The sequence below is a fragment of the Microcebus murinus genome, chromosome 13 (assembly GCF_040939455.1).
Source record: "Microcebus murinus isolate Inina chromosome 13, M.murinus_Inina_mat1.0, whole genome shotgun sequence".
Lineage (NCBI taxonomy): Eukaryota > Metazoa > Chordata > Mammalia > Primates > Cheirogaleidae > Microcebus > Microcebus murinus.
This window is the reverse complement of record NC_134116.1, coordinates 80,822,362-80,840,144: the sequence shown is the minus strand read 5'-3', so window position 1 is coordinate 80,840,144 and position 17,783 is coordinate 80,822,362. Positions and strand designations below refer to the sequence as shown.

General features: G+C 38.1%; 1 protein-coding gene across 1 annotated transcript in view; it reads left to right on the top strand.

Annotated features, from left to right (window-relative positions):
• The first annotated feature begins 8,999 nt into the window (after positions 1-8,999).
• TPTE2 (transmembrane phosphoinositide 3-phosphatase and tensin homolog 2) overlaps positions 9,000-17,783 on the top strand; it is a 101,460-nt gene continuing 92,676 nt past the window's right edge. Inside the window, exons 1-3 of the mRNA XM_076009565.1 lie at positions 9,000-9,088; positions 9,339-9,576; positions 10,805-10,869. The gene's annotated coding sequence lies outside the window, so the exon portion shown is untranslated. The remainder of the gene's footprint in view (positions 9,089-9,338; positions 9,577-10,804; positions 10,870-17,783) is intronic.

The following is a 17,783-nucleotide window of genomic DNA, read 5'->3' as shown; positions in this document are numbered from 1 at the left end:
TTTTGAAAGTAGAGTACATCATAGACAGCAGTAGAAGAATAAAAAAAAGTAACTTTGGCATTTAAAAAAAGTTTACTGACATTTATATTAAATATAGGTGGCATCCGCAAATTATTTCAACATGAGATGCTTGTTATGCATAGAAGCTGCTTTTCCAATATTAATAGCTTAGAGAATCCAGAAACCCTGGGTCGTACGTAACATTTGTTTTGCCACCCACCCATAGCTGTTAGCCATGGGTGAGTCCCTTCACCTTTCTTGGCTTCACTTTCCACACCTTTAAAATTTTGTATGTTCCATCAGATTTCTGTTCAGCTAAAAGTCTCTTCCAGGTAAAACCTTTTTAAAATCTGTTTACAACCCAGCTGAAAGGATCTCTAGTTCTAAAAGTTGCATGTTTTTATTACTTATGTATAAGCTAAACTGAATTAAATAGGACTCACAATCAAGAAGTTCTTGCGTAGCATAGTGGTTCTCAAAGTGTGGTCCCCAGGCCGGGCGCGGTGGCTCACGCCTGTAATCCTAGCTCTCTGGGAGGCCGAGGCGGGCGGATTGCTCAAGGTCAGGAGTTCAAAACCAGCCTGAGCAAGAGCAAGACCCCGTCTCTACTATAAATAGAAAGAAATTAATTGGCCAACTAATATATATATATATATACATATATATATATATATAAATTAGCCGGGCATAGTGGCGCATGCCTGTAGTCCCAGCTACTCAGGAGGCTGAGACAGAAGGATCGCTGGAGCCCAGGAGTTTGAGGTTGCTGTGAGCTAGGCTGACGCCACGGCACTCACTCTAGCCTGGGCAACAAAGCGAGACTCTGTCTCAAAAAAAAAAAAAAAAAAAAAGTGTGGTCCCCACACCAGCAACATCAGCATCATCTGGGAACTTGTTAGAAATCCACTCTAGCCTGGTGTGGTAGCTCAGGGCTGTGATCCCAGTGACAAGGGAGACTGAGGTGGGAGGATTACTTGAGCCCAGGAGTTAGAGACCAGCATGGGCAACATAGTGACACCCCATCTCTAAAAAAATAAGAAAAAAAACTAACCAGGTATGGTGGGATGCATCTTGAGTCCCAACTATAGGGGAGGCTGAGGTAAGAGGACTGCTTGAGGGCAGGAGTTTGAGGTTGCAGGGAGCTATGATCGCGCTACTGCACTCCAGCCTGGGCAACAGAGTGAGACTCTGTCTCTAAAAAAGGAAATAAATAAAAATAGAATTTTTAAAAATGTAAGAGAAATTTCTAAATTTAATGTTTTATTTGGGAAGAAAGGATTATAATTCAGGGCACACACAGTCTGGATTGTCTTCAGTATGTCCAAAGAACAAAGGGGAGATTGGAGATTTTATCAAAAGGAGAAATGTTATAGTGCTCTTTGTGAAAGTTCATTGGCACCAGTAGTTTCTGGGAAGCAGGCAAATTCTGATTGGTGAGCAGTGGAGGTGGGTTAAACTAGAGTTGCAGCGAGTTAGCTGCAGCTATAGATAAAACTGGTCTCAGATTACAATAGGCAGTGTTAGCAGCTTGACTTGCAGAGGATTCCATTCTTGGAGCAATGTTATATGTCTTGAGTGCTGTTTCCCCCTGGCTTCTTGACTCTGTTTAGTTGGGTATGACAAGAATGACCCAATTCATATGTTCAACTTTCACACTTCTATTTTACTTTGCTTTGACATCTATTTTATTCTGTCTTGCATTTTTTCTCAACATTTTGTTACAAAAATTTTCAAGCGTTGCAGCAAAGTTTAAAGAATTTTACAATGAACATTATACCTGCTGCTGGATTCCACCATTAATATTTTTGTGTACTTTATCACATATCTGTCCATTTGCCCATCTCTCTATTAATCTGTCATATTTTACATATTTCAAGCTAAATTAAAGATATTAAGCTTTCCCTTAAGTGCTTCAGCATGCATATTAATTATAGTCAAATTTTTAATAGTTTTTTCTTTTGAGATAAAATTTACAAAGCAGAAATCTCAAGTACACATTTGCTAAGTTTTCACAAGTGCATACACCTGTGTGACCCGAAGTCCTGCCAAAATACAGTAATCATCACCCCAGAAAAAATTCTCTCATGCCCTTTTCCATTCAATCTCTGACTCCCACCCCTAAGAAGCAACCACTGTTCTGTTTTCTATCCTAGATTAGCTTTGCCTGTTCTAGAACTTCATATAAATGCAACAGTGCATACATAATGTTTATGTAAAGCTTGTTTCACTTGGCATAACTGAGATTCTTCTATCTTATTACATATGTCATTGGCGCATTCTTTTTTATTGCTGAATAGTGCTCCATTGCACAGATATGGCACATTTTGCTTATCCATTTTATTGATGGGCACCTGGTCTGTTTCTTATTTTTAGCTACTGTGAATAAGGAAGGCTATGAGAAAGAAAAGAAACTTTTTATCTAAGGAACGAGAGCCTCCTCTAAATTATCAGGCTCGGAGAGGTGTGGGAATGAGACAGCAGTCACATCGCACTTCCCTTCTGGGGCTAAGTAATCATCTCTTAAAACTGCTTGCTATGGCCACAAGTATCTATAAGTTAACGTAACCATGCTGCAGGCTGGATGCTGTAACCCTTACAGTGTACAGCCAGTCATATTCCATGTTATTTCTGGAAACGAACAAGACTTCCTGACCAACAACTTTGTATCGTCCCACTCATTGCCCCCTTTTTTGCCTTTAAAAACCTGCTTTTAACAAAAGCTGAATTGGAGCTCACATCCAAGGTTACTTGGGTCTGAGTCTTCCAGGCAGCTGTCCTTATCTTGGCTCAAGTAATCTCTTTAAAATTATAATTTGTACCTCACTTTCTTTAGTTTGACAGCTGCTGTGAACATTTTTATACATATCTTTTTGTAACATGTGTTTTCATTTATCTTGGGTAAATACTTTTGAGTGGAATTGCTGGGTCATAAAAGGTTAATTTTATGAAACTTCAGACCTTTTTCCAAAATTGTATCAGTTTACATTTTACAGACAATGTATAAGTACCCTGGTTGCTCCACATGTTGCTGATAGGATGTGTGGTTGGTCTTTTTAATTTCAACCATTCCAATGAGTGTGTGTGGTTTCTGCCTTGCATTTTAATTGACTATTGCATATCTTTCATCTGCATTTGATACTAAGCTCCATGAAAATCAGGACAGCCAACTGTACCCCCTCTAGTGCCTGTCACTGTTCCTTCAGTGTTGTAGGTGTGGAATAAATGTGAAACCAGAGTAATGAGTGTTTTGACACTTAGTTTTGGGAATTTGATGGGATAAAAAATTCAAGGCATAAAGATATGTATAGATAGATTTGACCATAAAGGTTTTTGAATGGTTATAGTTGATTTGACCATAAAGGTTATCAATGGTTATATTTTATTTGAATTAAGAATTAATTCAAATAATTATAATAATAATTTCTCATACCAAGAACATGCTTATACTGCCAATTTTCCATAGGCGAAAATGATGCAAAATGTGCACCTGGTTCCAGAGACAGACAAGGATGATCTTTATTCTGGTTCTAATGACTACAGTGCAACCTATGATACTGAGGTAAAAAAAAAAAAAATCTAGTTTTTTTCCTTTTACATTGGTCTTTTTGTTAAATTGGTTATGAAGACTTTGGATTTGAGAGTTCTGCTTTATTATGATTTAGATTAATTAAGCTGATTAATAAACCTAAAAAATGCTATTAGTGAAGATTCTTCTAACTTACACGAAAAAATAAATAAATAATTGCAGCAGAGAGGAAGATCACTAGATAGGTTATGGCAATGAATTAAAATGACTTATATACTTTTCTTCTTCAGCCCTCACTATCTAAATATGTAAAAGACTTAGATCACCTGAAGTTACCTAAAATCAGTTTTTTTAATGCTTTAAATGAGAAATGTCATGTAGCTTTTTCTTTTAAGTTATATAACTATTTTATTTAAAAATAGGATATAGAGATAAATATAAAGAAAAATTAAAATAATAGAAACTGTCACCACCAGTCACCCAAAGATAGCAATTACCTAATAGTCAAATTACCTAATCGCCAAATATTTTCCTGTGCAAATATATGTATATTTCTATGCTTTTGGATAAAGTGGGATCATATTTTGTATACTATTTTATAATGTGCTTTTTTGTATTTCATGAATATTTATTTCAATAGATCTATATCTGCATAATATTTAATGATGTCATAATTTAAAAGGTGAAATTCTTACTAAGACAAATTTGGATGTTGTAAGTCTGTTTACGTGTCTTGTGAGTGTTATAGTTTCCAAGTTGTTAACACACACACACACACACACACACACACAAATTCTTTATAAAGTTGGCTTAAACTAGTGTGGGAAAAAAGTAAGGATGAAAACTGATTGTTAATTTACTTGCAGGTATCTAAGAACCAAATACAGTTGGCCCTCCCTCCATATCTATGGGTTCTGCATCCATGGATTTAATCAACTTTGGAAAAAAAATTCCACAAAGTTTCAAAAAACCTTGAACTTGTCATGCTGATACTATGCTGAACGCACAATGTATTAGATATTATAAGTATTATAAATATTAGCGTGATGTTGTATTAGGTATTATAAGTAATCTAGAGATGATTTAATGTATAAGAGAGGATATACATAGGTTATGTGCAAATACTAAATCATGTTATATCAGAAATTTGAGCATTGGTGAATTTTGGTGGGGCGGGGGCTCCTGGAACCAATCCCCCCCATGAATACCACAGGACAACTATTTAGGAAATCTCCTTCTATTCTACAGTTTTTCTTACAGCTTTTAGTAATTTTTAAAGTGTTGTGGGTTTTTTTTACCCCTTTGGAGTAAAATGATGGTCTGTGAATTTGAGACCTAAAAAGAAAATAAGAAAGACAATAGAAACCATTCACTTTTTCTATATAAAATAAAAATCTAGGTGAAAACCAGGTACACCTGTAGTTCCAGCTACTTGGGAGGCTGAGTCGGGAGGATTGCGTCTCATATGTGTACCATGATCCCATGCCTATGAATAGCTACTGCACTGCAGCCTGGGCAACATAGCAAGACTACGTCTCTTAGAAAAAATAAATAAAAGGAAAAATGTAGGTAATACTGATCATTATGGAAAATTTGAAAAGTATAGAGAATTGGAGAAAAAAGAAATGACATAAATCCTGTCACCCAGAGATCACCTACGTTGGCTGTACTACCTGATGTTTTGCTGTATTTCCTTGTCCTTTAATATACAGATGTTTCCCTCCCAGTATACAAACACACACACACACAGATGATTATATAGTCTCCTTTTTAAAATTTGCATTGTAACATAGGTATTTTCTGAAGTTAGTATAAATCATGAAAACCATTGAAACCTCCCCATTCTCCCAATTATGAAAGTAAGACATGCTTCTTGTTGAATACAGAGTTATCAGTAATCAATCTTATCACTCAGAAATAACTACTGTAACTTTTTTTGCTTTGTCTTTCCTTCATGTATACATACATAGTTTTCTTTTAGTGTGCTTGGGATTAAACAAACATTTACTTTTCTGTTTCTTTTTTTTACATTCAACTACATCATAAGCAATGTCTTTAGACAAAGTATTAAATAAATATGATTTTAATGGTTGCATAATGCTGAAAATATATAGGTGATTAGAAGTATTTTCCCATGTTAAAATTTTTTTCCAGTTTTCTGCTGTTGTAAATAACATTGTGATGAACAATTATATATAATACATAAATAAATGGTGTAAAATTTACTATGTTTTGATGAAACATTTCCTAGACTAGAGTCCCAGAGGTGGAATTAATGGATTGTGAAGATGATCATTTTTTTAGTTTGTCACAGTGTAGCTCCATGATTTAATCTGGAGCAAGTACTCAAAATATCTTACCCCAAAATAAATTATACAGTGAATTAAAAATGTTTGGTTTAAAAATGATTTTCTTTAATCTTAATTAACTAATAACAAGTTCAGTATATAACTGAATTACTTGAAACAATTTCTTAAGATGTTGATAGAATATGCGATTTGTTAAGTCACAAAGGAAAAATTACAAAAGTTGCATTAGTTTGGTGTTTGTAATTGGAGCATTTGTTAACTGTTCTTTCTAGTTTGTCCTTTAGTTAGAATTTATTGATTAATCAAATTTTACTAATAATTTAGGAATATTAGTAGATATCCTTTTACCAAAATATTTGCCAAAGTGGAAGTATAATTATTAATAATTATGCTGAAGTATACCTTTGGCTTTTCAGTTTCTATGGCTAACTGAGAATTGTATACTTACTATATTTTATGTAGTTAATATGAAAGGTTATAAAGATAATTTAAAGTACAAATTTAGGAAGAATGATTCTATTTAATAAAATTGTGTTTTAAAATGTGTTGTGGTTGGGCATGGTGGCTCATGCCTGTAATTCCAGCACTTTGGAGGCCAAGGTGGGAGAATTGCTTGAGACAAGGAGTTCTAGACCAGCCTGGGCAACATAGCAAGATCTCATCTCTACAAAAAATTTAAAAAAATAGCAGAGTATGGTGGCACACACCTGTGGTCACAGCTACTTAGGAGGCTGAGGTGAAAGAATCACTTGAGCCCAGAAGATCGAGTTATAGTGAGCTATGATCATGACATTGCATTTTAGCCTGGGTAGCAGAGCAAGACCCTGTCTCTTAAAATAAAATGAAATAAAATAGTGTGTTATGTTAGCATTCTGGTTATATAAACATTTTATTTTGATTATCTGCAAATTTTTAAAAACTTAATTGACAGTGACTCTATTTTTATATATTATATATATTTATTTTTAAATAATTGACATGCATATTTTTGTATGATTGAAGTAGTAGATTGAAGAAGTAGATTGAAATGAATCAGAGGCAAGTATGAGAATTGTGCATAAAGTATGTCTGAAGGGTTAGAGCCAGAGTGTGTGTTGGAGAAGTAGGAAATAAAGGCTCCTTAGAAGGTTGGTGGATGGGAAGACTGGGTGCTTTTGGGAGACTATAAAAAATGGCATTTTGTCCAGGAAAGCCCGGATCACTTTTATCCTGCCCTTGACTAATGTTCTTTTCGTCAAATTCCCAGAAGGGGACTACAAGTACAGGTCAGGAATCAGCAAAGCAATATAACATTTTATTTCGACTGAGACATCGATTCCAAATGGCAATGGAGGGCAGGGTGGATATGGTGGAGCCCTCTGTTTGCCTAGAATAGCTCCAGTCTGAGTCTCAGACTTTACCTCTCCAGTGACAAAAGGTCATTTGGGCAAATGGAAATGGAACAAGAGATAGTGTCCCACTGCTTGTAGAGAATATAGCCTTTTCTGTCCTGAGGCTTTCTCAGGTAGGGTTCTAGCGTGGTCCCAGCATATGGGAGAAGAAGAGAGGCAAGGACAGAGAGGGAGGGAGGGGTGGGAGAAGAGAGAGGGAGAGAGAGATGTGAACCTCAGTTCTTACTGCTCTGGCCACTAGGAATAAAGAAACAGAAGGGCTGTTTTCATTTGAGGTGTCAGTCTCACGGTTTTTGGTATTTTTTTCTTTAATTCAGGATATTATGGGGGTACAAACATTTCGGTTACATGTAATGTGTTTGCCTCATCCACGCCAGGGCTACAAGCATGTCCTTCTCCCAAACATATTAAAATTTTCTTGTTATCTTTGTGTTACTGATTTCTAGCTTTATTCTTAGAGAACATAATATGTATGTTTTCAATTCTCTGAAATTTATTAATATTCCAAGCGCATTTTTAAAGAATATATGTTTTGCAGTTGGTGGGTACAATATATGTCAGTTAGGTCAAGTGTGTCCACTGCATCCTTCTCTCACTGTTTCACTTGTGTCTTCTGGCCCAGAGCCATTCCATTGCTCGGTCAGGCTCTAAAGCTTAGATGGAAGTATGAAAGGAAACTCTGTGGAGGTCCTGGGAGGGAGGAAGGGGCAGGATATGTCCCAGGGTAGGGATCTTAAAGACAATGAAAATATCTCAGATATCCCCATATCCACGTGATTGGACCACCCAATAACCTAGCCTCTTAATCAATAGACCTTCTCATCACAGAGCTCAACTCCATTCCAACTCATCTATGGATACTCCTAGATACTTATTACCTGGAACAACTCTGTCTTCTGAAATAGTAGTCTGGCATTCCATCTTTTGATCTCAATCCTTAGTCCTTCCAGTCTATCAGGGTCTTCAACCTGTCAATCTTACCACTTACATCCTGCCCATCAGCAGCAGCCTCTTGTCTTCATTTTCCCTGCCTCTGTAGATTTCATGGCCTGTCATTTAACCCACATCTTAAATATCTCTACCCCATTCCCTTCTAGTCATTTCTGTCTGGCAAAATACCAACTCTGCCTCTTCCAGACCTACCCCTTGGGAAATGGTACAGCTTTATTTGATCGAACCACACGCATGAGGATACTGATGCTACCATAAACAAATTCTTGGTCACGAGTAAAGATCAGCTCCCCAACCATGTGCAAATCACTTTTTCATTTACTTCATTCATTCATATGTATTAAGTGCCTGCCATGTGTTAGGCACTGCACTTAGACAAAACGCAGAAAGCTTCCTGCCATGTGGAGCTCACATCATGGTCTTAGCCAGCCTTCTCATTGATCCTACTCGAGCCTATTTCGAACCTTCTCCACGCTCCTCAAACTTTTGCCCCACACCCCCATCAGACGGGCTAGAGTGCCACTTCCCAGAGGAACCAGAAGCCACCAGATGGGAACTTTTCTCATCAAACCTTCAGTGAGCCTTGTATCCTCCCTTCTTTCCTGCCTTTTACTTTGAAAGGAGTGTCCATCTGGGAGACCTTCCTTATCCCTCCCTCCCAGCAGTCTGCCCACTGTGTGACTTTCAGTTTGGTGATCTGTCATCCCTGAGGGCAGGGACCTTGTCAGTCCCCAGCTGTGCCCCCGAGATCTCTGGGAGGAGGCCCCGCCCAGCGCGCCTTGGGGGCGGGGCCAACGCCAGGGGCGGGGCCCAACGGGAGCAGTCTTCCGGCGCCATGGTGGCGGTTTCTGCAGACTTCGTCTGAGGAAACGGAATCTCCCCTCAGAAGTCGGAGACATAACGTCCCAGATGTGGGTCAGGCGGGATTTGTGGATGTGCGAGGGTCCTTTCAGCCTGCACGGCATGAGAGCCTTTCCCCGCTGCCCGGTCGTTCCTGGGAGGGCCCGCCAGGCCCAGCAGTGGCCTCGGACCCTCGCGGGGCCCGATGCCACCGGCGTCAGAGGAGCCCCGAGGGTGTTGGAACTCCCTGCTGGGCCTCCGCGGTGACAGTGATAATAAGATATTAATAATATTGACTACTGTTTGTTGAACCTCCACTAGGTACTGGCTGTCAGGGCTTGGGCGAGCGACAGAACCCAAGGCCCAGAGTTCCTCTATTTCGTGGAGATCCATTAATACCTACCTAATAGATTTGTGATGAGACAGAGAATGAACAAGAAAGGCACGCGAGTGCCAGAATTGGGGATTTGGCCTGTGACTCCGCTGCAGTTGCCACAGGGATTCGGTGAACAGCTTATCCATCCTAAGAGCCCCAGTGCCTTGGAAACTCAGAGGCACGGTAGGTCCTCAAGGTACCAGCCCCTGCTACTCCCCCAAGATTGAGGGGTTAGTATCCCAAACTCTCTCTGCAGGGCCCATATCCAGAATGTGGAGGAGACCCATAGTCCTGCTGAGACTTGCTTCCGGAAGAGTGGAACCCAGCCATAAAATTCCCTGGTGCCTTTGGTGAGGCAAACAGGAAAAGCACGTGGGAACCTAGGTTAAAGGCCAGAGGCAAGCCTGCCACTGAGGGGCAGATGCAGGATCACTTGCCATGTCATGTAGATTCCAAGAGTGCATCTCCTGAGGCCATGGTGACACCTCCAGCAGATAGGACTGGAGGGCAAGCTGTGTCCTCGGGCAAAAAATCAGAGGTCATGGCCTTGAAAAACTGAGGTACTGATACATTCTGCATTTGAGGGCCTACCATGTGTCAGACACAATGTTAGATAGGAACTGTAGCCATGTTTTCTCTCCTAGAGATGAAAGGAAATGAAGGTTTTTACAAAAGCTTTATTGAAATATATTTCATGTACTATTCAAGTCTCCATTTTAAAGGATACAATTCAAGGGATTTTAGTTACATTTACAGAGTTGTGCAGCTATCACTCTATAAATGTATAGATCACCACACTCTAAGTTCAGGACTTTCTCATCACCCCAAAAAGAAATGCTATACTCCTTACTAGTCATTCCCTAATTCTCCTCACCTTCCACCTGAGGCATAAACATCCACTAATTTACTTTCTGCCTCCATGGATATGCCCATTTTGGACATTTCATATAAATGGAATCCAACAATTTGTCATCATTTATACATGGCTTCTTTCATGTAGCATGATGTTTTCAGAGTTTATCCAACTTGTCAATACTTCATTCCCTTTTATTGCCACATAATATTCCATTGTATTGATGTACCATATTTTTAAGTTTTAAAAATTTTACTTACGTATTGTTTTATTGATATATAATATTTGTACATATTTATGTGGTATGTGTGAAATTTTGTTATATGTATAGAATGTGTAATGGTCAAGTCAGAGTATTTAGGGTATCCATCACCTTGAGTATTTATCATTTCTATGTGTTGGGAATATTTCAAGTTCTCTCTTCTGGCTATTCTGAAATATACAATACATTGTTGTTAACTATATTCACTCCAATATCAAACATTAGAATTTATTTCTTCCATCTAACCATATGTTCATACCCATTAATGAAGCTTTCTTCATCCCTTCCCTGCCCAGGCACACCCTGCCCAGCCTCTGGTATCTATCATTCTACTCTCCACCTCCATGAGATCAACATATGAGTGAGTACATCAGATTTTTGTCTTTCTGTGCCTGGCCTACTTCACTTAATGACGTCCAGTTCCACCCATGTTGCTGCAAATGACAGGATTTCATTCTTTTATGGGCAGAAGTATTCCATTGTGTATATATATACCACATTTTCTTTATCCATTTGTCTGTTGATGGACACTTAGGTTGATTCAGTATCTTTGCTGTTGTGAATAGTGCTGTAGTAAAAATGGGGTGCAGATATCCCTTTGATGTACTGATTTCCTTTCCTTTGAATAAATATCCAGTAGTGGGTTTGCCAGATTGTACGGTAGTTCTATTTTTAGTTTTTGAGAAATATCCATAATCTTTTCCTTAGTGGCAGTACCAATTTACATTCCTACCAACAGTGTAAAAGAGTTCCTTTTTCTCCACATCTTTGCCAACATCTGTTATTTTTTCCCTCTTTTTAATAATAGCTGTTCTAACTTGGGTAAAATGATATCTCATTGTGGTTTTGATATGCATCTCCCTGATGATTAGTTATGTTGCACATTTTTTCATATATGTGTTGGTCATTTGTGTGGGTTGTTTTTTTTTGTTTGTTTGTTTGTTTGTTTTTTGAGAACTATCTATTTATGTCCTATGCCTACTTTTTCATGGGATTATTTGGTTTTTTTACTGTTGAGTTGTCTGAGTTCCTTGTATATTCTGGATAGTAGTCCATTGTTGGATGAATAGTTTGCATATATTTTCTCCCATTCAACAGGTTGTCTCTTTACTCTGTTGAATGTTTCCTTTGCTGTTCAAAAGCTCTTTAGTTTAATATAGTCCCATTTGTATACTTTTATTTTTGTTGCTTATGCTTTTGTGGTCTTAGCCTAGACCAATGTCCTGAAGTGTTTCCCTATGTTTTCTTCCAGTAGTTTGATAGTTTTGGTCCTATGTTTAAGTCTTTAATATATCTTGAGTTGATTTTTGTATATGGTGAAAGATAGGGGTCTAGGCCGGGCATGGTGGCTCACGCCTGTAATCCTAGCACTCTGGGAGGCTGAGGCGGGCGGATTGCTCAAGGTCAGGAGTTCAAAACCAGCCTGAGCAAGAGCGAGACCCCATCTCTACTATAAATAGAAAGAAATTAATTTGCCAACTAATATATATAGAAAAAATTAGCCGGGCATGGTGGCACATGCCTGTAGTCCCAGCTACTCGGGAGGCTGAGGCAGTAGGATTGCTTGAGCCCAGGAGTTTGAGGTTGCTGTGAGCTAGGCTGATGCCACGGCACTCACTCTAGCCTGGGCAACAAAGTGAGACTCTGTCTCAAAAAAAAAAAAAAAAAAAAAAAAGATAGGGGTCTAGTTGCATTCTTCTGCATATGAATATCCAGGTTTTTCAGCACCATTTATTGAAGAAGGTGTCCTTTCCCCAATGTATATTCTTGGTATTTTTGTCAAAAATCAGTTGGCTGTAAATACATAGATTTATTTCTGAGTTCTCTATTCTGTTCAATTGTTCTATGCACCTGTTTTTATACTAATACTATGTTGTTTTGTTTATTATAGCCTTGTAATATATTTTGAAGTCAGGTAGTGTAATGCCTCTAGCTTCGTTATTTTTGCTCAGGATTGCTTTGGCTATTCAAACCCTTTTTGGTTTCATACAAATTTTAGAAGTTTTTTTAATCTACCATGCTGATGGACTGGAAGAATCAATATTGTTAAAATGTCTGTACTTGGCCAGGCACGGTGGCTCATGCCTATAATCCTAGCACTTTGGGAGGCTGAGGCAGGAGGATCACTCAAGGTCAGGAGTTCAAGACCAGCCTTAGCAAGAGCAAGACCCCATCTATACTAAAGAAAATAGAAAGAAATTAGCCAGACAACTAAAATATACATATAGAAAAAGTTAGCTGGGCATGGTGGTGCATGCCTATAGTCCCAGCTAATTTGGGAGGCTAAGGCAGAAGGATCACTTGAGCCCAGAAGTTTAAGGTTGTTGTGAGCTAGGCTGATGCCATGGCACTGTAGCCCAGGCAACAGAGTGAGACTCTGTCTCAAAAAAAAATGTACTGCCTAAAATGATCTACAGAATTAATGGAATCCCTATCAAAGTATCATCATCATTCTTTACAGATCTAGAAAAAATAATTCCATGTTTTGTATGGAACCAGAGAAGACCTCGTATAGTTAAAGCAATCTTAACCAAAAAGAACAAATTGGGAGGCATCAGTCTTTCAGACTTCAAGCTTTACTACAAGGCTATAGTAACCCAAACAGCATAGTATTGGCACAAGAACAGAGATATAAACCTTTGAAACAGTACTTAGCACCCAGATATAAAACCATCCTCATATTGTTATCTAATCTTTGACAAAGCAGACAAAAATATACATTGGGGAAAAAAATCTCTATTCAATTAATGGTGCTGGGAAAACTAGATAGCCACATGCAAAAGATTGAAACTGAATCCCCACCTCTCACCTTTCACAAAAATCAACTCACATTGTATAACAGATTTAAACCTAAGGCATGAAACCTTAAGTGAGGTATCACAAGGATGGAAAAACAAGCACCACATGTACTTGCCATTAAATTGGTACTAAGTGGTCAACACCAAGGTGCTCACATGGCAATAATACTCATTGGGTGCCGGTCAGGTGGCAGGGTGGGAGGGTAAGCTCACAATGTACAGAGGCAGAGTGCACCATATAGGGGACGGGCACACTTGTAGCCCTGCTTTGGGCACGGCAAAGGCATTACATGTGACCAAAATGTTTGTACCCCTATAATATTCTGAAATTTAAAAAAATTGGATAACATTTATGTGCTAATATGGGAGTAACATTCATTTGGTATCCAGCAGGTGGGAGGGGGGAGGAGGGATGAGCAAATTAACACTTAATGGGTGCAGTGCGCACTTTCTGGGGGATGGGCATGCTTATAGCTCTGATGTTGGAGGTGCAAAGGCAGTATATGTAACCAAAGTGTTTGTATGCCTGTATTATTCTGAAATAAAAAAATAAAACCTTCTAGGCAACATAAGAGTAAAAACCAAAATGCCAAAGGTAAGTTTTATAAAATTAATTTGTCTATAAGTATTGAGCTACTGTGGATACTTATTTTTAACTGTGGATTTTATAACTTCAGATGTTTTTGTTTTATACATTATTATCCTTTTCTTTCATTTTGAAGTCCTCTCTTTAACATTTTTTATAAGGCAGATTTGGTTGCCATGAATTCCCTCAGCTTTTGTTTTCTGGGAATGTCTTTATATCTCCTTCCTGTCTGAAGATATGGCCAGGTGCAGTGGCTCATTCCTGTAATCCTAGCACTTTGGGAGGCTAAGGTGGGAGAATAGCTTGAGGTCAGGAGTTTGAGATGAAGATAGTTTTGCTGGGTAAGGTATTCTTGGTTGGAAGCTGTTTTCATTTAGCACTTTGAATATATCACTTCACTTTCTCCTGGCCTATACGGTTTCGGCTGAAAAGTCTCCTGTCAGGTGTATTAGAATTTTCTTATGTATTAGTTGCTGCCTTTCTTTTGCTGCTTTCAGGATTCACTCTTTGTCTTTCACCTTTGAGAGTTTCATTATATGTCGTGGGGTTGTCTTATTTGGATTGAATCTGATTGGTAACCTTTGACATTTCTGTACTTAGTTATTTGTATCTTTATCCAGGTTTGTAAAGTTTTCGTTATTATTTTTTAAAATAAACTTTTTACTCCTTTTTTTATTCTCCAGTCCTTCTTGAACACCAATAATATGTAAATTTACTCTTTTGATGGTGTCCCATAGATCCTGTAAGTTTTCTTTGTTTCTTCTCATTCTTTTTCTACTCTGAACCTTGTCTTTTCAAATAGCCTGTTTTCAAGCTCACTGATTCTTTCTTCTGCTTGATCAACTGTGTTGTTGATGCCCTTTATTGCATTTTTATTTCATTTATTGTACTCTTCAGCTCTAAGATTTCTGTTTGATTTTTTTAAATTATGCCAATTTCTCTGATACATTTATGAATTTTTTCTCTGTGTTTTTTAAAGTTCCTGAGTTTTCTTATAACAGCTATTTTGAATTCTTTGTTTTCCAGATTTGTGTCTTTTGGATTAGGCACTGGCACCTTATTTCATCCATTTGGTGAGGCCTTCTTTTCTAGGCTATTCTTTTTTTTTTTTTTTTTTTTTTTTTTGTATTTTTTTAAATTGATATTTCGTAGTTGTACATATTTTTGAGATACTAGGCTGGCCACTCTTATTTCATGTACATGTGCAAGTCTTGCTACTCATTGACAAATTAGGTATTTATTCTAGTCTTCACAGTCTGGGGTTGTGACTGTTCTATTTCAGTGGGCTTGTTTAAAAATTCTAGGCTGCTGACTGTTGTATTCCATTTCAGCACTAGAGAATGCCTTAAGTCCAGGTTACATGTGAGTCTCATGATAGCTCCACCTTTGCTGCAACTTTGCTCCACCTTTGTCTGAACTGAATGGAGGTGGTAGATTCACAGAGGGCACCCAGGCCGTGTGGGAGAGCTAGTCAGGCTCTCCAGTCTAGTTGATCTGTAGACCATATTTTCATAGCATGGCATGCATAACAGCGTCTCTGGTGTGGTATTGCTTTTGGCAGGGATGGCGAACCACTACTAAGTTTCACATGCTGGTTGCCACTAACCCCAACCCCTGTCTTTGTCCCTAGCTGGTTTCAGATGGTTCAACTCTGTTGGTACTTTGGTGGTCACCATGGGCTGAGACAGTAGTGAGTCTCCACAGAGGGACCAAGATAGTGAGGGATGCCAGATGTCTGCCTCTAGCTCACTTTTTCCAATGAAGAAACCCTGTGTGTGGTAGAAGACTTTCTGTGTGTGGTACCAGAATGTCTTGGGGGGTGGGGCATCACAGTCCCAGAAAACCAATTCCCTTACCGTTCTGTGTTTTTACTTGTCTTTGCAGTCCAAAGATGCTTCACAACCTCACTCATGTGTTTAGGTTTCCTTAGCTCTTTCGAAGGTAATTTTGCATGTGGATAGTTGTTCAAATTGGTGTTTCTGCAGGGCTACAATCACTGTAGAGCCCTACTCTCCCGTCTTGCTCTGTCCTTTTTCTAGATTAATCTTATTATCAAATTTTGAGAGTTCTTTATATAATATGGATAAAAGTCACTTATTGAATATATGCTTTGCCATGATTTTCTCCCAATCTGTGGATTGTCTTCTCATTCTCTTAACAGTGTGTTTTGGAGAGAAGTTTTAAAATTTGATGAAGTCCAATTGGTCAATTTGTTCTTTTAAGGTTTGTGTCTTTGGGGTTGTAACTAAGAGAACTTTGCCTAACTCAAGGTCACTACAGTTTTCTCCTAGAAATTTGATCAGATTTAGGTTGTACATTTAGTTCTACAAGGCATTTTGAGTTAGAGTATGGTATGAATTATGGATTAATTTTCCAATTGATCCATCACCATTTGTTGAAAAGGTATCCTGAATGGCTGAATTGCCTTTCCACCTTTGTTGTTCATATATGTGTGAGTCTATTTCTTCGATTCCTTATTCTTTTGTATTGATCTATTTATTTATTTTATGTCAATCCACAATTTTGTTCACTCTAGCTTTATAATGTCTTAAAAATCAAATAATGTTAGCCCCTCAATGTTGTTGTTCTTTTTTGAAAGTTGTTTTGTCTATTCTAGTTTTTTAGATTTCCCTAAGAATTTTAGAATTAACTTGTCAATTTCTACCAAACAGATTTTTTTTTTTTTTTTTTTTTTGAGACAGAGTCTCGCTTTCTTGCCTAGGTTAGAGTGAGTGCCATGGCGTCAGCCTAGCTCACAGCAACCTCAAACTCCTGGGCTTAAGCAATCCTACTGCCTCAGCCTCCCGAGTTGCTGGGACTACAGCACGAGCCACCATGCCCGGCTAATTTATATATATATATTAGTTGGCCAATTAATTTCTTTCTATTTTTTATAGTAGAGACGGGGTCTCGCTCAGGCTGGTTTTGAACTCCTGACCTTGAGCAATCCGCCCGCCTCGGCCTCCCAGAGTGCTAGGATTACAAGCGTGAGCCACCGCGCCCGGCCATACCAAACAGATTTTTAAAGCCTACTGGGAGTTTTGATTGGGATTGCATGGAAACTATAGATTGTTTAGGGGATATTTGACATCTTAACACTGTTGAGTCTTTCAAGTCATGAACCCATATAGTTATCTATTTATTTAAGTTTTCTTTAATTTCTCTTATTACAAAAAATCTTTCACACTTATAGAACATTCCATTCAACAGCAGCAGAATACAGACTCTTCAAATGCACGTGGAATATTTGCCAAGATAGACTACATACTGGATCATAAAACAAATCTCAATAAATTTAAAATGATTCCAGTCATACAAAGTATGTTCTGTGGTCACCATGGAATTAAATGAGAAATCAATAACAAAAAAATCTCTGGAAAATTCCCAAACATTTGGAAAGAAAATCAAATACTTATAATTAATATAAGAATAAAAGATGAAATCAAAAGGACATTAGAAAGTATTTTGATCTGAGTAAAAATGAAAACAGAACATGTCAGAATTTGTGGGATAAAATTTTAAGAAAATATTATAGTACCATTTATAATAGCATCCAAAAGTCTGAAATACTTAGGGATAAATCTGACACAGCTATTGTCAAACTGTAGCTGATGGAGTACACAGGGTTTAAATACTTTGCCTATACTCTGTCTCATCCTGTGACCTCCTATCAGGGCCTCCCATTGGCTGAACCCAAGTGTAGAAGAGAGGGCAAAGGACATTGTTGATAAAATTTATAAAGGTTATCTTCCCCAGACATAGTGGAAATGTATGGAAAATGGGTTCAGAGCAACAAATAGAGACAATCTAGAACAATGATGAAGCTCTAAATTGTGGACCCCACAGCACTGTTAGCTAAACCCTGCACATAACTTGGATCCACATTGGTCA